The 22,054-nt window shown below is 42.6% G+C and overlaps 1 protein-coding gene across 4 annotated transcripts in view; it reads right to left on the bottom strand.

Annotated features, from left to right (window-relative positions):
* CYRIA (CYFIP related Rac1 interactor A) overlaps nt 1-22,054 on the bottom strand; it is a 440,426-nt gene that overhangs the window by 393,221 nt on the left and 25,151 nt on the right. The gene's annotated exons all lie outside the window — the stretch shown is intronic.

The following is a 22,054-nucleotide window of genomic DNA, read 5'->3' as shown; positions in this document are numbered from 1 at the left end:
TTTGTGAAAAAATTCATATTTTTATTGATAATTTCTTTATGGATAATACAGGTTCTGCGGATAATATAGGTTCTGCGGATAATCTAGTGGCATGGGATGATTTCAAAGCTACCATTCGGGGAGTGTTGATTAATTGGACATCCAAGAAATGAAAAGAGGGGGAAAAAACTGATAAGTGATCTTGATTTGAAAACCATACAACAGAAATATGCACTGTCTGTTACAAATAGGGATAGGTTAAAAATGGAGGAGGCTAGGGGCAAACTGAAAAAGGCTTTGGGTGAACAAATTGAAAAAGGGATGTATTGTATGAGGCAGACGTTTTGGGAGGAAGGGGATAAAAGAGGTTGTTTGCTGGCTAATAAGCTGAAGAGTTTAAGTGAGAGGTTGTTTATTCATAAGATTTTAGATGAAGCTGGAAATATAAAGGTTAAGCGTAGGAACATTTGTAATTGCTTTCAGGCTTTTTATGCATCCTTGTATTCGGAGAATTTGCAGTCTGATGAAACGATGCCGAGTGAATTTTTTGCAAAAACATAAATACTGTTCTATCTGCAGAAGGGAGAGAGGCCCTTAATGCTCCAATTAGTGAAAATGAGGTAATTGGGGCCATTTGTCAACTTAAAAATGGATAAATCTCCTGGTCTAGACGGGTTACCGACTGAGTTTTATAAAACCTTCAGTTCAACCTTGGTTCCAAGATTGTGTGTACTTTATAATCAATTTCTTTCAGAAGGGAGCTATGCCCTTCTATGCGGGAGGCGGTTCTTATGCTAATTCCAAAGGAAAGAAAAGATTCTGCTAAATGCAGTAATTATAGACCTATCCATCTTAAATGTTGATATGAAAATGTTTACAAAGATTATGGCTATTAGGCTACAGAGGTATATAGGGGAATTGATGATTATTCACAGCTCGGTGTTATGGAGAATAGGTATGGATATTATATTAGAACCTTACTCAATATAATTGGCTTATCGAGTGGATGAAATTTTGATTGTTTTCTTTGATGCTGAAAAAGCGTTTGATTGTCAATTGCTCTTTTTTTAAATTACACGTTAATTAAAATGGGGTTTGGCCACATTTTCTGAACATGATAGGTGCCTTACAATATGATATTTCGGCTAGAATCTGATGTCCAAGTCCTTTAAATTGTTTAGGGGAACTGGACATGGTTGTCCACTTTCTCCCTTTTTGTTTAATTTGGCACTTGAGCCATTTTTGTCATATTTAGGCAAGAGAGGGATATTCGTGGATGGATATTGAAAGATAGTGAGATAAAAAAAAAAAAAAGTACTAGCGTACGCTGACGATTTAACAGTGGTTTTGTCGAATCCGATTGAAGGTGGGTCACTGCTTCGAAGTATGTTACAAGAGGTGGGACGGTTGTCAGGTTATAAAGTGAATTGAGGAAAGACATTGGTCTTCCCGTTGAACATGGATCCGATTAGTAGAAGACTATTGGATTGGGATTGTCAGTGGGCGGAAGTGTCAGTAAAGTATTTGGGTGTGTATCTGGTTCGGGATATAAAAAGGACACTGGATTTTAATGTCGAAAAATTAAGAGAATCTTTATTGAAACATATACGTAGATGGGATGGATTGACCAAGTCTGTGGGCTAAAATAAATGCAGTTAAAATGGCGCTACTTCCGAAAGCGTTGTATTACATACAATCTCTTCCTCTGAAGTTTACTAAAAAGATGTTGAAACCTATTGATAGGATTTTTTTTATGGGGTGTGGGAAAACAACCAAAGATCCCAAGATTTATTTTGGTGCGTGGTGTTAGAAATGGAGGTGGCTTCGGATGCAAAAAGAGAAGTTGAGCCCACGTTTATTTTCATATGGAAAGCTTCCGAAACCCAGATTTAAAATGGAGGCATTAGAGGCTCCAAACGCTGCTTTGGTTTTGTTGATTCAGGGATGTGGTCAATCATTGTTTTTTTACAATAATGCTTCCATTTGGTCAAACCCAGGTTTGCAGATTATTCTCGAAGGGTTGGGCTAACAAAGGAATCCTGAAAATTGGGGATGTGTGGAGAGGTGATCGGATGGTGGCTTTTGAAGACTTAGTATGCCAATATGGATTGGGCAATAATGAGATTAATAGGTATTGGCCCCTAAAGCAATTATTGTCAGAAAGGCATCTAATGCTATGTGAACCGTTGGGCGATTGTCCACAGGTATGTGCGTTGTATGGTGCTGCTACAAATGTAGTCTCTACATTTACTAAATTGATGCCTATTCAAGAATGTGTGCGGGTCTCTTGGGAGACTTTACGTATGAAATGGGTAACTGAGTTGTGTCAGGATTTGTCAGAAAGGGAATGGGATAAAGCTTGGAGGGTAACGGTGAGAGATAAAATGGATTTAACTTTGACATATACTCAAAGAATCCTGGGATGCATTTATTGGACCCCAGTGAGAATGAAGGAGAGGGGTTTGATGGATTCAGATTTATGTTGGGGTTGTACTCGTTCAAGGGGAACTTATTTACATATGTTGTGGGAATGTGAACGAGTGCTTGCCTTTTGGAAGGATGTTTTTGATCGGGTAGATTTAGTGTTGGGAAGTCCAGTTCCTCAAACTTTTCTGTCTGCGGTTTCCGATTGGTTTAATAGGGCACTGATGATGGGAGTAAAACACATTATGAAAGTATGTAAATCACAGAAAAAGCCACACACGGAGGGTTGATTGGTGGATTTGCGCTTGTTGTCAAAATATGAAAGATCTCGTGCTTATCAGCTACATCAGGAGACTGAATACTGTGAGAGTTGGTATTCTTTTAATTATTTATTTGGGTAAGGTGTAGAGTAATTTAGATTGAAAATTGTGGGGTTGGGGGTTGATGTGGTTTTTTTGTTTGTGGTTGTAGTTTGTTCAGTTTAGTATCGAAATTAGAACGGGCTGAGGTTTTTGGAAAAGGTTGATTTCGAGTGGGATTGTTGATATTAGTATATTTGAGATTTTGCTAAAATGTGTCCATGTTTTGCGATTTTCACCATTATTTTATTGATGTGTTGATTTAAATAAAGATTTAAAAATTAAATTAAAAAAAACCAATGCCTGCCCAATCTTATATAAAAAGTGTGTAAAGGGAAATATGTATGCAAAGGAAAGTCAGTGTTGTAACAAAGGATCAAGATGGCAGAGCCCGCTCTCCTCCCCACGTTGGACAGCACACAGTAAGGCAGACCCTGTAGAGTCTGGCACAGGTTCTCTTTTGAGTGAGCTGTTTCATTTCACCAGACCACTCTGCTACTCCATCACTGGCTTCACAGTAACCGTGACTTTCAAGTTCACTACAGGTTGGATTTCTTTCGCATCTAGACAGGATTAAGACTGTTAGCATGTACCACACTTAGATGGCCTTTCTGACGAGTCCTCGCATATGGAGGGTGTCCAGTAGTGCTCATGCTTTCAGGGAACCTCTCCCTGGGTGCCAGCGTATCACGGGTGAAGGGCCCTCGGGGTAAGTGTATGCCGATCTTGATTCCTGAGAGGGGCTTGCCATAGACATGCTGTCGACATCGCCATCAACAGCCCCTGTCACTCTACCTTGCCTTCCATAGCATAGACTGCCATAGAATTTAATAATACATATCTAGAAAGACTTTTGACCACTGTAAATGGATTGTAAATGTTGCCTTGTGATGCATATGCTAGTGCCACATATGTAGGGAACAAAACTTTAGCTCGCGTCGCATCTAGATAGAATTGTGACTGTTAGCATGTGCCACACTCAGGATTCTTAACTTTAGCGCGCGTCGCATCTAGATAGAAAAGTGATTGTTAGCATGTGCCACACATTTTAAAACTTTAGCTCGCTTTTCATTTCGATAGAAATGTATATGTCAGCATAAACCGCACCTAGATGGAATCCCATAATTGCAATGGACAGCAATGCCAACTAACCAACTAACAATTCCATCCCTCTGCATACACCTCTCAAACTCTAACCAAACACAACCACAAGCCTAAAACGCAGCAATCCGCACAAACTTCACAACAATGCAACAACAAAAAACATACCACACAGACTTGCACAACAGCACACGACGACTACGGACCGTAAAACGCCCCAAGCCCAGCCAACGGACCCACCGGGCTGAGGCTGCCAACAGTACATCACTGCTCTCTTGCACTTTTCCAGCTTATTCCCACTAACCCACCCCTTCTCCTCCCCTTTTTCACAGCCGCCAGATCGCCAAGGGACCACTACGGTGGGGATGGTGCGCGGTACAAATGTCCTTTAACATTAACATCTCATCAGCACGTGTTCAACATTCAATTTTGAGATACACTGATGCAGCTTCAATCTTTCCGGGGGGGGGGGGGACTAGCAAGCGAGACACCCTTTGGTTTCTCACAGTACCAACAGTAACAGAAGAAGAACAACAGTTTTCACCAGCTGACATTCCATCACACCTACCCAAATAAACAGTACCCGACATATATGCAAGTGTCTGCATCTATCAAAATATGGGAGTGACAGCGTCTGCTCACACTCAAGAATAATATTATAACTTTGAATTAACGTAAGTAATGAGCCACCACACAGAGCACAACACATTCTAGTTTTTGTTTGTAGTATGAGGATTTATTAATCAGGCATATTTAATTTTCCTTAGGGGTTGAAACAATTAACAACGGTTCCATCAGGGTGCAAAGTCTGCACCAGCTGTTGGCTAGTGATACATTTTTGGCAGAGATTATGTGCTGTCTGTGTGAGTGTAACTGAGGTGGCGAGTGACTTATTTAGTAATTTGGCTAATAAAATTACTTTTAACAACAAAACATTTCAAAATACACAAAAACATGCAATCCGTCTGACATGTCAATCATAAAATCCATTAAATATTAAAAACAAACATTGACCAAACCAATCGGCCTCACAGATAAGATGCATTAAAATAAAGTACATTACGAAGAGCATTTAGTGTGAAGGCTTGTCCAACTGTAGGTTACCTAAAAAGCCTACAATCTATGTAACAATTGAGGTTGTGCACCCAGCTAGGCAGTCTTTCCAGAGTTCTGTAGCACTGTAATCATACAACCTTCTCCCCTACATATGTTCATTGAGGTACAGAGTCCGTTTGTCCTCAAGGGATGGGCAGATTATCACCAAATGGTGAAGAGTTTCCTTCACACCCACTTGAACACAAAAATCGACAGAACTGTTTATCTTTTGTGAAGCTAGTGGTATTTTCCATGAATCGAATTTAAACTTTAACAACAACATTCTAAAATGTCTATGCAGGGATAGGGAGCAATCACAGCAAGTTTGCTATGGTCCCTAAGTATTTCAGAACAAAATAGCACAAATTCCTTTAACAAAACTTTCTTTACCAGATTTAAATTACAGAATAAAGCGTCTTTCGGGCGGGATAAGCAATTTCCTATACAATAAGTGTGATTTTGTTTCAAGTGAACACAAAGATCATAACTAAGATCGGAAATGGAAACAGATTTTTGTAGACTCGACTTTTTTCCAAATGAGACCTACTAGACATTTTAATTTGTGGATTCAAAAAGGTTTTAAAGCCATATAAAAATGTAGGTACTAACTTCTTCGTGAAATTTAATTAATGGTTTCAACAAAAACTTCCCAAATTTAGAGTCAACATGCTCCAATTCAATTCATTTCCCATAAAATTAGCGCGTACGCCAACCCATTCCTTGACTTGTAAAAATGTTTGGAGTGCACTGGAAAGCCCACAAATAGAACCTGGTCCACCTTTTCTAAAACCTCGGCTACAGATCGCCATTTATATTGAGATTCCCTAGTCTTGGCCGAGCACTGCATAATTTTCGTTTTCTGTGGATTAATGGCTAGGGAATTTACACTGACATAGCAATTAAATGTATACAGCAAATAATAAAGACCTCGTTCAGTACAAACGAATAGAAGGAAATTATCTGCGTAGTTAAGCCATGTTACTTTTAAGTGGGACAATTTAGGTGAAGCAAATATTGCGCTCTTTGGATGTTCCCCAAAGTCTGCAGTGTATACATTAAAAAGACATGAAGCAAGGATGCAACCTTGTCTGACACCTCATTTAACGGGTATCCTACATGAAAGGGCACAATCCGGATTTAATCTCATTTGCATTTACAGAGTTCTCACGTAAACCAATTAGAAACCTTAAAAGACCCGATGGAATTCCCCATCCCTGCAGCTGCTTCCAGAGAATGTCCCTAATTGACTGTCGAAAGCTGCAGCAAGATCTGTTGACGGAATGAATATGGAAGAATATTTTTAGGACCATGCGGATGACTGAAGACACTTTAATTAAAAACAACATTTAATGATGTCCCCATAGACATTCCGAATCCGGTTTGCCGTTTTTGGATTCTGTCAGTTTCCTGTGCCTAGATCTCCACATGACTCATTAGCAAGGCAGCAAACACCTTACTGTCTGTCAAGAATGGGGATCAGGTGGTAATTCTTTTAATCAGATTTAGGGGATCTTTTGTAGAGGAGGACTACATGGGCAATATGCTAAGTAACAGAAAAACAATTTGTTTCAATCACATCTTTAAAACGTTGGGTCAAGATACTTGCCCATAATTAAGGGGTACCACGGAAAGCCACGTTATATATTTTATTGGGTCCCAGGGAACTAGAGGAGCTGTTCTTGCCCAAAATTCTCTCTTCATCAACCAGAAATTGTGAGTCAACTAAATTCACTTCGAATTTGAAATTGATGTTTAAATTATCCAAGGATAGTAGCTTTTCAAAATAGGCTGCCCAAACCGGTTCAGCAACTGTAGTTAACTGCTTACAGGATTGAGGTTTTATGACACCATTCATAATGCCCCAAACAACACTGCCCAAAACACCTCATGCATGTTTTCACTATACTTCTGAATTAAACAGACTCTCCTCCCCCATCCCAATGTCTATCTTAACTGAACTTTCTTAATTAATTGGGCTGACCCAAATAGATCCTTTCCAATACAGAGCTTTTTAATAGACTTAATTTCTGCTCCAAGTCTCTTTTTTTATGTTCTGCCATTTCATGATCAAACTTATTGATGTGAGCCTTGAGACCTCTTAAGAGTAGTGCACCTACGGCTGAAGACTTTAGATGGAATACTCTCAACAGGATTCTACAGTAATATTATTAACCAGCCATTCCCCTGCAGTCAAGCAGCACCATTTCTCAAACCCTTGAATTGCCTGAGAGACTTTGATGCAATTCCAAAAAATATGATTGCAAAGATCCCTGACCTCAATATCCTGAGGACCACTCCCCACCCCACCGTAAATTAATTTCCGTAGTCAGCATTGAGTGAGCACTCAGTGTAGTTCAGGTGATTAGTAGGGACATACAATGGCCCAACAGACCCTCTTCCACAAAGATATAATTAAGTATAGAAGCAGCATTACCATTATGCCACATTTGATAAGGAGTCCCAAGGTCTGTTGGAGAGACCCGATTTAGCATACCCAAGCCAAGACCTTCCAAACTAACACAATTTCCAACCAGCCATACTACATTCATTTTTAGTTGGTGGGACTGCTCTTGGCAGACTTGGCCAAGGAGTTTTCCAGACGGGGAGAATTCAAGTTTTCTGCAAGAACCATACCCGTGGGTTCAGGTCACGCCAACCCTTCACATAAGAGAGTATCGCATCCAACATCATTTCAAGAGCACAAATACCCCCCCCCCCCCCCATTGCCAATAAGCATTTAAAAAATAGTAGGTTTATCACTCAGCGTCCCACTGACATGGAGACTTAAGAGACCTTTGTTCATAATATCTGTAAAAATAATCTTCATGCCCATATTGATTTTTAAAAGAATAAGTAAACCCATCTACAGGGTGACCCATTACATAGTTTTTCTAATTGTGAGACTGAAACAAAACCATCTATGCGCTTTCTTGGCTAGTCAGGATTCCTTCAGGCAAATGACAGTATACGGTCAAAAACAATTCCCCAGGGCCGGATCACCTGATAGTTTATTATGACCTTTGGTGTTCCAAGAAAGCAGACAAATGCGACCAATATTAATCACTAAAGAGGACGCCGATTATGTTGCTCCCTTCTAGGGCCGTTTATGGCACCTCCCACCCATGACCAGTCACACTCTACTTGTCTAACATTACTTAGATGTTTAAGAGAGGAAACTAATCGGTCTCCTTTATTCAGCACATTTGTGGAGACAAGTAGTTAATTTGGTTGGAAGACTGGGACTACATCCCGACTCTTGAGTGCCTTCTTTTCCTGTAACTGAGAAAATTGAATTATGGAAAAGCATGCCTGACGTAAAGAGAACATTTCCTTCACTATTAAATCAAAGACCATTTTCGAATTAATAAAACAGTAGAACATGATCAGTACAATAGAGATCAACAAAGTCGACCCATGCAAAACACTTAGATGCAATAACACTCTGAGTCAGCACTGTACCAAAGAGTTTCAAGATGTTTTGATCTATTTAAGGTCACCGCCCTATAGTCAGGTAACGGGCATTCCACAAAAAGTTGATATGCAGACACTACTGGAACTTGCTGGGCTGCTTGTGAGCGAAGTAGGTTCCGGGACCCTTCCTCTTGTGAGTTGGTAGTGAACCTTGTTCAGGAAAAGGACGGTCTGACCCCCTTGCGGCCCCCCCTTTAGAATGCATTGCACCTCTTTAAAGGCATGGTCTAGTAAAAAATTTTATTGTCCCTACGGGTCGGCCATGTTTTTTTAAGCCTAAGTAGCTCGATTTTAGAAAACTTTCCTATGGACCTTTTCGTCCATTAAACGCACGCGAAAACAGGCACCAGGGAGCTGCCATTTTGTGATAATCCTATCACTTGCCGCATTGCTATGGCTGACCTGCTTCTGCGGCACTAAATCAAATCCCCCGCCCCTGAGCCCGACATCAGCAGACTCGTACTGCCCATTTCCCAACGCCAAAGCACGTCTCGTGTCAACAATCGCTGCGCCTCAGCTAATGACGTGTCGCCATGGAAATGGCAGGACGCCTCTTTCCTCAATAAGTATAAACAGACCGTTTCCCAACACATAGCAGCAGATTTTCGATTCCATTCCTCTCTCTGTGTTACTTTGAGTATTCTGTGACTCGTTTCTGTGCTCTGGTCAGCTACCTTCGCCGCTTGTAGCCCGTGTGAACACCTGTACCATCTCTGTAAATTATTTTACTTTGTTTACCACACAATGGCTACAATAATGCCCTACATGTACGAGCCAGAGTATACCGAGGAGGAACTACTGGAAAGGGAAGCACGCGAAAACTATGGGGATTCGGACGGCAGTTGGGAGGACGATTCAACAGATGAAGAGCCTGGGCCTAGTCGCATGGACGGCGTCTCCACCTGGTGCACATGCAATCGGTGCGAGCTAATGCCAACCGAGGACGAGAACTGCTGCTGCCGAGAAAACTCGGGATGCCTGGCCTACATTTCGGAAGGCGAGCCACGACCGCAATGCATTACCGAGCTGCCAGACTTCAGGGCAGCCCGCCTCACACGGGCCGTGTTGAGAATAATGGTGGTGCTTATGCACGAACTTCGCGCAACTGTTCGTCCTCGTAATCCGAGTAACAAGTAAGTATACTCTGCTTGTCATGCCACTCCTATTTCATGTTCTTCTACTATATCCGAAATTATATATTCATATCATAGTAACGCATGAAAGTCGTTCAATAGTGTGCATTGTCTAGATAGCATTTGTCCGTGCAGAATGCCATTAGTTACAAGAATTGTCATTGACAACAAACGTTTATTAAACTTATCTTGGTCATTTAAAAACAGTTTGTTTCATTCCTTTTCACAGGTGGTACAGGCTGGTGGCCTATCGTTCCTTTGCATGGTGGCTCCACGAGAGGCTTGGACACCGCGTTCGAAGAGTGATACCCGCCTGTGCCGTTCATGCCATAAGAGAAACCTTCCCGAGTGACAGCGGTCAGTACAGGGGATTTTCTCTCGCTGTGCTGCAACCTGACCTGTATAATCTTTAAAGTCTTGTATTTTTGTGTCATGAAAATAAGATACAAAATAAAACCACATATATTTTAACAACGGTTGTTTCGATTTTTTAAATGAATCAAGTGTGTGTCTCCATTCAAGGATGGACGTCAGACATCTATGCTCCGAATGGGTGAAGGTCTGGTCGCTGTGAAGCAGGGTGGTCACTATCTAAGCTAACATAAAATATTCTCGATAATGCACGCACTAAATAACGCTTGTTCAAAGTCTTTCAGTAGGTTATGTCTCTATAAAAGTCACACATATATGTATACTAACAATTACCATTGGATTATACAGGCCTTAGGTTAAGGGTCTTGACCACTATAATACACCGGTTGACGTGTGGGTATGTGCTCACAAGAATCTCCGGTAGGTGGCATTTGTTATTGATAAGCAACAATATACTACCAAAGGCAGTTCGCACCCGTGGATGAGCGCTGGCATGTGGGGCTGTCTGGGGCACGAACGGCCAAGGTGCCAAACATGTACACTTCAAAAGGTATCGCACGCCAAGGGGCCATCTGTCACATGGCCTCCTCAGACGCCGTGTCTCCAGCCAGGCCTCCCCTTCAAGCAGGCCGCCCCCCTGCAATCCACATAAGTGTGTCTCCATTCAGCAGTCTTCCTGTGCCTTATCTGCACGCCCCAGGCCCGTACATCCCACCCACCCTCTATCAAAGGCGGTTCGCGCCAGTGGATGCGCGCTGTCAGGGGCGCAAAAGGCCAAGGTGCCAAACATGTACACTTCAAAAGGTATCCCACGCCAAGGGGCCACATGGCCTCCTCAGACCCCGTGTCTCCAGCCAGGCCTCCCCTTCAAGCAGGCCGCCCCCTTAATACCACGACATACATACGTCATTCATTCACAAACACACCCCTGTTTCTAATACTTTATAAACCACTTGATATGTCTCATGAGAACATCTTTGTGCTTTGCAAGTCAACTCCTGAATGTGCTACCTGGCACCCACTGAGATCTACGCTAATCTGCTCGTAATCGTGCTATCCGTGAACTTCTGTGACCGCTTAGAGCAAACCCATCAGTGTGCTACCTGTGGCCACCGACCTATTCTTCTGCAACATACTGCTCTGCTTGCTGAATCCAACTGTTTGTTGATCAAGGTAAGGCCATGTACCCTAGTCATATTTCGCAGATTTTTAAATTTCTATCTATTTGCGAGTAGAGTACACAATAGTGCTATGTTCATTGGTCTCATTGCTATTGACTTGAGTTTCCATTGCTATGCTATCAATAGATCTATTTATTTTCATCTGTGTCTATTGTCATCGAATTGCATCCTTCGGTGGTCCAGTCTATAATGTAAGCATGTTTCCTTCGCGTGCAAGACAGAACATCCAAGGGACGAGTCACATTTTCAGATTTTAGTCACATAATTTATACATTTCTGCAACTTATGCAAATACTAAGCCGCACATAATGAACTGGTATAGTTCCTGCAACCAGCAACCAAAACAAACCTTGCATTGATCATTGTATGATTCATTTACTTTTGTATCAAATCTTTATTCATGAAGATTGTATAATAATGTCGATATTTACTTTTCAGATTTATCAACAATGCCTGCCTGTTCGATTAGCGGTTGCCCTTCGAAGACCCATGCGAAATCTGAAGGCACTACAATGCATGTATTCCCGAAAACTGTTGATCGAATAAGAGAATGGGTCAGACATTGCGGATATCCACTGGATGAGCTGGAAAGTAGAGTCCAACAAGTCTTACAGGACAAGAGGGGTGATCGATACCGTATCTGCAGCCAGCACTTTTCCTTGGACATGTACACAACATCTTGGGTAACAAAGAAGAATAAATGGCGAACGACACGGAAATTGCTCGAAAACGCTATTCCCACTCTATTCGTCCACATTCCGCCACCGGTGAGTCAAGTGTCCGGATTTAGCTGTAGGTCTTGCGGTAGTGTGTAGGTAGCCGAATGGATTAATTGATATTGTAGGTGTTCTATCCCTTGTAATAATTTCGATATTGATATGAGTGTATAGCTTTTTGAATAGTGACATTTATCAATATGTTCTTTTTTGATTTCATAACCCACAAACGAAATGTATATATATGGGAAAAGGGAACTGTGCTGTATTGAGCATTTTTCAAGTATTCTGTCGCCTTACATGGCTATTTTTAATATTGGCATTTCATTATCAATCATTCATTTACCTTTACAACTTCTTGACTATCACTTGAATCTGAAGCAAGAACATTCTACATCCTTGACGTGGTCGCAGTTATCAACCACTTCTAGCGCGTATCAGGTAATCTTACTAGGCTAATCCGCTACAGACTTGTTTTATGCATGTCAAGTAATAGTTTTATTCTATCGTGTAATTATTTTACCGAATGTTTGGTTAGTGCTTTCCAATTGATATACACCTTAGTTATCGTCCACTGGTGTTTGTTTTCAGTTATAATTAGTGTTATCCATACTAATGCAAGTACTGTATTTCAGGGAGATGCTGAAGCGTCCGCCACACCTACCACATTTCTAGATGTTCTTCACAGCAGGAGGTATGGATACCGACAGCTCCATCGAGCATCATCAGAGCTGGAATTCTTGTTGTTTGATTGTTCTACACAATGTTTCATTCGTGGTTAGCCGTTTATGTACCTGTGCTGTCGACCCCAGGTGTGTGTTATGTTTTTACTATTGTAATCCTCACTAATGCAAGTACTATGTTTCAGGCAGTTGATGGAGCTTCAACCCCTGCACTTGATGCGGAGCCTGACATTCAAGTAATTCCAAGGGAAGTGGAAGCGGGACCATGCGTATACGAATCGGCGCAACAGCTTTCGGAAGTGTGCACTACATTTGCAACATCCATAGATATACTTCAGCAGCACGAGGTATGGATACTGACAGCTCCATCATGCGTGATCATATAACGTGATTCCATTTGCTATACTTTCTTCCCTATTAACGCAAGTGCTGTGTTTCAGGGAGACGATGGAGCTTCCACTACAATCACAACATCCCATTTTGATTATGCAGATGTAAAGGAATCGGAGAAATAAGTCGATGAAATCTGCATATTTATATTTTTCTTGATTGTTTTAGACAATGCATCATTTGTGGTTATCTCTTTATATGTACCTGTGCCGTCGACCCCAAGTGCGTGTTAGGTTTCCAATATTGAAAACCATACTAATGCAAGTACTGTGTTTCAGGGAGATGCTGATGCCTCCTCTCCAATACAACCATTCATGGCAGTCCATGCAGAGCCAGAGGTATGGATACTGACAGTTCCATCGAAATAGATCATCACAGGTCGAATACTTGTCGTTTGATTGTTGCACACAATGTTTAAATCGTGTTTGGCTATTGAGATGTACCTGTGTGTTCGTCCTCACGTGTGTTTTATGCTAACAATATTTTGATACATAGTAATGAAAGTACTATGTTTCAGGGAGACGATGGAGCCTCATTCCGTGCTGTCTATGCGGATACAGAAAATATAGTCGTTGCAGCGCAAGAGGAAGTGAGGACATGCTGAAACTAATCGGAGCTACAGCGTGCAGATGTTGAAGGTAGAGTCAAAAAAAGTTGCAAAGAAAAAAACCAAAAAAAAAGGTTACAAACAGTTCATAACTTTCAAAAAATGTTTGTGCTGGGGACTATTTTATGTTTTTTTCCAGTCAATAGGACTACACTTTATCTTGTGTTTAAACTGAACATCCCTTTTCCAATCTCTCCTCTAGTTACCCGTGGGTGTCAGAACTATACATACACAGACAGTGAAGCGAATGAGAGATGTTGCCTGCCAGACCATGTACACTATGGAGGAACTATTAATTGAGGCGAGGCGTGTTCAGGCTCGAGATGCTCATGTCCAATGGCCAGAACATGAATTAATTGTGTCTGGAGAATACAGCAAAGTTGCATTGGACCATTGCTACAGTGCGACCGCATCACCACAAGAAGATGATATTGAATGTATTGAAGATAGCTCTGAAGTAGTTGCAGATCAATTCACACAATCTACACCCGCCAAATAATTGCCACCCAAAAACCTGTCGACATTGTTGTGTTCTCCCATCAATGCTGAAGTAACAGATGTCGAAATGACAGAGAATGAACCAGCGCAGCATCCATAGACGCATCAGAACTGGATATCAGCGATATTACTTTCCAATGTGTTGAAATCTCCGCAACGTCACAGGCCGAAACAACGTTGACGCAGGATGACAGTCTAATGAAAGAGAGCAAATACATTGTATTCGACAGTTGTCCGATGGATATTATAAGTATGCGAAATGTGTGCATTCCGTTAGAGGGAAAGTATGTGGGAAGCCATTGATTAATGTGACTCGTCAAATAAAAAGGCAGGAACGTCAAAATAAATGCCGCCTGTAGATTAAATAATAGGTTCCATGGTCTGCACAAACGATGCTGGGGAAAATACCAGCAGGCAATCTACTGTGTGCAGCTGCATCACTTTTAGTGGCTCCAGTTTTAGAAAGTTAGAGGCTTTCTTTCAGTTTGTGGGACTCCATTTCATTTCTAAATCGCTGTACTACATATACCAATGTGATTATCTGTTTCCGGCCATTAGTGATGCTTGGAAAATTGAACAATTGTCTCTAGCAAGTACATTCAAAGGGAAACGTTTCAGGCTAGCCGGCGATGGACAGTGCGACAGCCCTGTATTTTCTGCCAAGTACTGCACCTACCACTTTCAGGACATGGATAGTAAGAAAATTGTGAGTTCAGTGGTCGTGCAGGTAACACAATGTACATCCTCAGTGGCCATGGAGATATCAGTGGTATATCTACAATCAAGGGGAATGCACATCGACCTCATAGCCACGGACAGACACGTTTCAATTGCCAAGACAATGAGAGAGCAGCTCCCGCTTATTAATCATCAATTTGACGTATGGCATCTTGCTAAATCAATCAGTAAGAAAATCTCGGCTGCAGGAAAAAAAAAAAAAAAAGGTTTTGAAAGTATTTTGCAGTGGTCCCAGTCCATCACCAACCATCTTTGGTGAAGCTCAAAAACTTGTGAAGGGTCAGTGGAAATACTACTTGGAAAATGGCGGTCACTGTTGCACCACTGTACCAACTTTCAAAGCTGGTCAAAAAACCTACATTTCAACCAATGTGAACATGACCCTTTGTCCCCAGAGGAGGCAAGGAAGAAGAAGTGGTTGATTCCATCTTCACCGACACACAAAGCCATTGAGAAGATTGTTTGACAAAACTCTATCAAGAGATTTGAGAGGACTGACAGAATTCTGTCACACAGGAGGTTTGAAGGTGTTCCACAATATGTGCCTAAAGTACAGGCCAAAGCGCTTGCATTTTAGCTTTCGGGGCATGAAACATTGCACTCTACTAGCGGTCTTGGCCCATAACAGCAATGTCGGACGTGAACAATCTAGGACTAGGGGTAAAGTAAGGATGCCTCGCTACACTAAGGTGTTTTCAAAACGAAGTAAGCAATGGGTGATCAAACCAGTCTATGATGAAATGCAGTTCGACTTTGTGAAAGGCCTTATTGTTGCTGTGTTAGAGAAGCACAGATATGGAATTTTGGACGTTTCTGTGCAGAGCAGTGATCCATTGCCACCGAACATTGCAACTGTGCCATGTCCACCCGAAGCAGAGCTGGTTGTGAAGTACAAATCCCGGTTTAAATAACTGCAATATGATTGTCTTTTTGTAAATAAATGTTACTGTACAGTGAACCTGTAACCCTAACCCCTACCTTCACCGTCATGGGTGGCGAACAAGCTGGGTGTCATCTTTGAATTCTCTCTATTCACCTCATATGTGTATGTATATATTTTTCTCATGTCTCATCTCATGTAAATGTAAATGCTGCGCACTGTTAACGGAGGGGAGGCTTGCGTATTGCCAATAATAAAAAACAAACAAACAATAAATCTCACTTTTAACTCAACTCCTGTGGTACTTTATACTTTCCCTGACCTTCCGCCAAAAATTAAATGTCTCCATAGTTATGATTCTTTGGGGCTGCAAAGCTCGCCGACAACGGGGACAAAATTGGGGGCCTTAGAACGCGCCAAGCGGGCCGTGGCATTTGGGAGAGAAGCCAGTTCGCATTTGCACATTGTGCCGCATTACATAGAGGGATTCTAAACTTCAAGTTCTCACAGATGCCTTTACTACGGGATGTTGCAAATAAAGACTGCGAAGGACAGCGGCTTTGATTTTCAGCTCGCGCCCAGAAGAGGCCCACAAGTCGCACTGAAAGTATAAGGTTCTATTGTTTTTTGACCTTGAGACAGGGACCATGCCGAAAGAACTTCATTTGAAGGGGGTGCGCAATAACGTAAGAGACGATAAGGCAGAAAATTCAGAAACTAGACAGTTTCATTTTAGTTCAGTATACGAAAAATCGTTGTCAAGAGCACGGTCGGATTTACAGACTGCATTACGCAGAGACACAATGGAAATTTTAAATATAATGTGAGTAAATCTTTAGACGCTTTTATACCGGAATGAAGAATTAATGAATGGATGCATGAATAAATGAATGAAGAGCTAGGAAAAGCAAGGAAAACGTGTTCGTAGTGGGCACATGGGCATGCAGGTCCACAGGTCTCACCGATCTCGCCCTTGGCCAAGCCACTTTTCCCTGCACTGCCTACCTGCACTACGGGACTGTCTCTGTATCCTTCACCCCCTTCTCCCGGCATTTACCTTGCACTTGCCACCAGCTGGCCCTATTATTTATCTTGTATTCTACTAACCATGTACAGCACTTTTACCCCCCCTGTCCCCTTCCCCTTGCGCGATCTGAAAGACACCTGGCCTAGTAGGATCATTGTCTGTCTGCCCTTGTTCCCGCCCTCCCTCGCCGCGCCTTGAAACATTTGTGTATAGGCACGTTACAAATGCCATATCATATATCATATCATTCCACACGCATGTAGACAAACTGTCGTTTCTCATTGTGTGTTGGCCTCGATTTATTTTGTTACTTTTCGCATTGATTTTACAGCCGCACATACTCCATTGAACTATTCTTGCAAGCAAATAGTTTCTGATCGGCCGTAATAAATAAAATATTTTTTTTGTTTTCATAACAGGTAGCAGATCCCATTCTGCTACTGTCATCGGTTTGAGACACCGGCAGATGGTTTTTTCAACAGACACCTGCAGCTTTGTGTGAACAACTGGAGCACACTGACAATTTTATGGGACGATCGCCCACATGCCCTTAGGCTGTACTAGTGGCTAGAAGCAACATATCAACCTTTACGATGGACTAGTGCCTAGTTGATGGAACAGCCTTGCGGTTCACTGTGCTTCCAAAGTGCTTCTTTTAACGAAAACCAACACCCTGTGTACCATAAAAGGAACAGCGCGTGACTCAATATAAACTTTTATGGATTTTCGGATACAGATAAAAGAAAATAAATGGCTTTCGGAGTTCATATGGCAATTGCTGTATATTCTCTAAACATTTAATGTCAAATAAATGTACTTTACCAAATGTACCGTGTTGCTGTTTGATTTTAAAGTAAAGTTTCATATTCCGAATTGTGGCGCGCTGTGTTGTGAGATGGTCTGTGTTGGTTTCTGGGTTCTGTGTGGAGTCGCATAGAAGACGACTGGGCGCGTTTGCCTACGCAGCACAGAAACGTCACAGAGAGAGGCGGGGAATATGAATGTTTTGATAAGGTCAGGCTCAGGGGCGGGGGCGGGGGATTTGATTTAGTGCCGCAGAAGCAGGTCAGCCAGGGCGATGCGGCAAGTGATAGGATTATCACAAAATGGCAGCTCCTTGGTGCCTGTTTTCATGTGCGTTTAATGGACGAAAACTCGGGTAAGGTCCATAGGAAAGTTTTCTAAAATCGAGCCACTTAGGCTTAAAAAAACATGGCCGACCTGTAGGGACAATAAAAAATTTTACTAGACCATGATTAACTTCACAAATGGCGAAGTTCGATGCAGAGCGATTGAGCTCCTTCAATGCACCCCCTTTGAAAGCGGAAGAGGCCACAGAAGCAGCCTGTGGGTGTTCCAAAACTCTCAAAATGAACATCCTTAAATTGACAGTTTCCTGACACAGCTGTTCTCACATCCTGTACCAAGGCTGCGTGCAGTACAAAGGGGTTCGCAACAGGCCCAAGAGCAATCATGGAGCCATTCCCACTAGATATTAGTAAATGATTACTCCCTTCTTTCGGCCCCTGCCCATATGCTGCAATAGAGAAAACGTAGTTGTACTCCTACATTCTGGCTGATCCTCACTCTGCACGTCAGTATATACATTCCCATTTACGAGGGTCATACTTTGAGTCCCTCGACTGATTTATGTCTGTTTCTGCCAATTTAATCTCTGTGGCAAGGACTGCTTGTGTGACCCGGCCAACCTTATTAGAAGTGTCAGATGTGTAATTTTGGGGGCAAGCAGCATGAGCAACACCTTTTCCAGATTTGGTTGCCAATTTCTAAGAGCTGCTATAACCTAGGGCAGATATGTCAACGTTCGTAGAAACATCCTTGAAGATTGTTTATAAGTGTTTTTCCTTGCTTCCACTTGACCCTGCACTGCCATACCTTTCTTCGTCCTGTCAGATTACTTTTGAGGCCGTTTCTTGCTTGACTAGGCGGGGAGTTTTGGGAGTATTCATCCTCAACCAAAGTAATAGCAATAGACTGCGTGTCCTCGCCATGTATTACAGTCTCCCGCCGTGTCGGAGAGACTACCTCTCCTAGTAGTTGATCGTCCTTGTGTGCGATTTCTTGCGAGGCTCTATGGCCTAGAGGTGCACCAGTTGCCAGACACCAGCCAGGCTGGGGCGCCATGCAGCTCAGTCACCCACTGAATTCCTTAATGGGTGAGCACATCAGACTTCTTGAGAAATGTGTGTTCCGACCCCAAAAAGTCTTTAAATTTTATTTTGGAGGCCTAAATTATTAAATTGAAATAAGGACTCCAGTAAGGGTGATTGAATTTTAACCTCAACGTTAAGGCCTTCATATAAAGAGACCAGAATGCTTAACACCTGGTTGGTTTCTTCCAGTACCAGATGTGAGCTCTTATCCTCCCCGCTCACTATCTCGAGGCTCCAGATGTCAAAGCAGAGTCGAAACATTAGAAACATAGGACAGCGAATCATATACAAAAATGACCCCCAAGATCTGGGGAAATGTGTGCCTCTCCTTCCCAACAACACTTTCTCCTATAGCATCTATGCAATAGGACTGAGTCTCCATGTATTAACATTTTAGCATGAGCCGAGAGTCCCGCCTGTAGTTGTATGGGCATCGTCCACACTTCTTGAAAATAAGCAGTTATCTTTCCATCTCGTGCCACCATTGCGAGATCAGCAACGTACCCTACAGAATTGATTTTCCTCACACACTCTTGAGGTCCCTTCGCCAAGGGATAAAGGCATCAGCAGGTTAATAGCTAGTTGGATCAGTTCATTGTCCTTGACTAAAAAGTCTATACGGTCCTGTGTCATGGCCAAGCGGCACAACGGCGGCAAAGTCATGGCTCCACTCCTCAGATCATAGATATGTGGAAGGCCGATGCGGGTGTGGGGGAACACTAGCTCAGGCTGCTGGTAAAAAGAGATTTAATGTAACGGTAGTGACGATAGTACAGAAATCTTCCGGTTACCAATTCTTAATTTTCTGTTGGTTCTCCAGTTTCGATCTTAACAGGTCTTCCCTCACTGTACCCCATGCCTCCATTGCCACACTGCCAACATACTGCACAAACCACACACACTCCATGCAATGTTTTAAAGGTCCTTAGGAACTCCTCCTCCGAGCCAAAAGCACTGTAGAAAGACTCAAACTCGTGCTAGACCACCATTATCTCATGCTGCACTGCCACCACATTGCGCACACACAGTGTGACTTTGTGGCTGGCTTGTAACTTGAAATGTTTACCCCTGGCTCCACGAATAAAATATTAGCTCACATTTTCACAGTCACAAGTTCATTCCAACGATATAGTCCAGGCAGTCGGTGCTAGGGGAAAATCCTTAGATTCGTTTTTAGAATCCAGTAACGTCTTGTGGACTCTCCACCCAGCTGGTTATCAGAGAAAGGAATATTGGTAGAACCAACCACAATTAGTTTAAACAGCACAACACTTGGATACTATGCAAGTGCTCACACGGAACACCTAAGGAGAGTCTATTTCTCCGAGTAGGACACTATTTTTGGAACCTGTGTCTCATGTGGATAAAACAAACAGAAAAAGAAGAACACCACACATTCATGGGGTACCCAAGGTGTGCCTTAATTTCAAGAGCAACACTCAGTTGTGACTACCTTTGGTGTGAACAGTGAGATAAAAGGCAGCAACTTCAGAGCTGCGGTCCATCCGTTAGTAAGAGGTGCTTGAGCTGTGCAGGGGTCCCCAACCATTTTTTGTCACCCCTCCACATAACTTAAGGTGTTGGGGGTGATGTTAGCCCCACCCCCATCTCTGGTGCTTATAATGAGGCATAGAAAGCATTAATGTCATGCTCCGACATATGGGAGATCCCCCTTTGATAAATTAATTTTATTCTACATCAGTCATCGTACCAGTCAATTCCGTCAGGTCCAAATCCACAGCTCTAGGTACAAATGTCCCACAGGGAATCTACCTCAATTATCCCATAATTAGGCTCCTTCTTGGTTGGCTTACTTTAGAGTGCTGAGAGCCATGCCAGTCAGCTAATCTGTGCGTTTGGTGCTCTCTCCTCAATAAGGGAGTGAGCCCCTGAACTTGAGAGCTCTAGTCCTGGGACAGAGTTAACCTCTTCATTTACCAAAAGAAAATGTGTCAGATCTCAACTTTCATTGGTCTGGTGAGCTGTCCCTGCTCAGTCTCCTAGCTGCAGATTGGCACTGGACATCACATTCCCTACTATAATGAATTGCCATCACAGTCCAAACAAGTTGTCCAAAAAAAACACAGGGGTGATGAGATGGAAGCTACCACTTACTAGCGAGTAGACAGCCCACCCCTTTAAAAGATTAATAGAATTAGGGAAACAGATTGCAGCTGGCACCAAAAATGACAAGTAAGCAACAGCAGTTTCATTGTGCGGAAGGGAGAGGAGGTGGTTGGGATAGGTGAACAGTTCACCATCAGATAGTGTACCCATTTCTATAGAGGAGGCACTCCACCCTCCCAAGTGACTATCCGAGTCACCACAGTCAACTCAGCAAGCCCACCTTTCTGAGCAGATGCACGTTTGGTTCAATTGCCTACTTTGGTGTCTGCATAGATCCTGAATCTGAATCTGAATCTGGCCATGGAAGCCAAATGACAGGAATCAGGGAACCAAGATAGCACACCGTGGAAAACCTGGACATTCCCTAAAACAACCAGAAATACTATTTTTATTTATAATGCGGCATAGCCCAACGGCATCAGGGCGCATATATACACATTGACACTCAGCAGGTACAGGACAGAAGGGGAGGGAGGTCCTGGTGGGGGTCCATTCGAACAATAGAGTTTACAATTAGGACATCGAGGAGTCTGCTGTTCCAGTTTTAGAGATGAAAGTAGAGAAGGTGTGAGATTAACCATAGATGACAGAGGTTCCTAGCTGAAGAACAGTAGAGGAGAGTGTTGGGTGGGAATTGGATAGGCAGAGGAAGAGATGAGAGAGCTTTTGGAAGGAAAAAAGAGCACCCCTGTTTTAGAGTTTGACACAAAGCCATCCAATTTTAATGGCAGAGAGAGACAGTTGGTAATTTTGATAGAGATCAGAGGAGAGTTCAGGAAAAGAGAAGATTTGAGCATCGTCCAGAAAGTTGGTACGAGAGTGAGAGTAGCACCACAAGAGCAGAGGTGCAGAGTGTAAAGAGGAGAGGTCCCAAGACAGAGACTTGTGGAACACCAACAGTTAAGAGGAGTGAGCTGAAAGGTACTGTTGCTGCAGGAAACAGAATTGGCGAGGTGCATGGTAGGATTAAATCCAGGCAAGGGCTTTATCAGGAATCCCAAGAAAAAGGATAGAGGATAGGGTGGAGTGCTTAGAGGCGAAGTTGAGAGCAGTTTGCGTGGAGTGACAGGAGCAGAAACCTGCTTGTAGGGCGTCTCTA

This window comes from Ambystoma mexicanum, chromosome 4p (genome assembly GCF_040938575.1).
Source record: "Ambystoma mexicanum isolate Mex_15411 chromosome 4p, UKY_AmexF1_1, whole genome shotgun sequence".
NCBI lineage: Eukaryota > Metazoa > Chordata > Amphibia > Caudata > Ambystomatidae > Ambystoma > Ambystoma mexicanum.
Note: the sequence above shows the minus strand (reverse complement) of the source record. Positions and strands in the feature narration are given on the sequence as shown.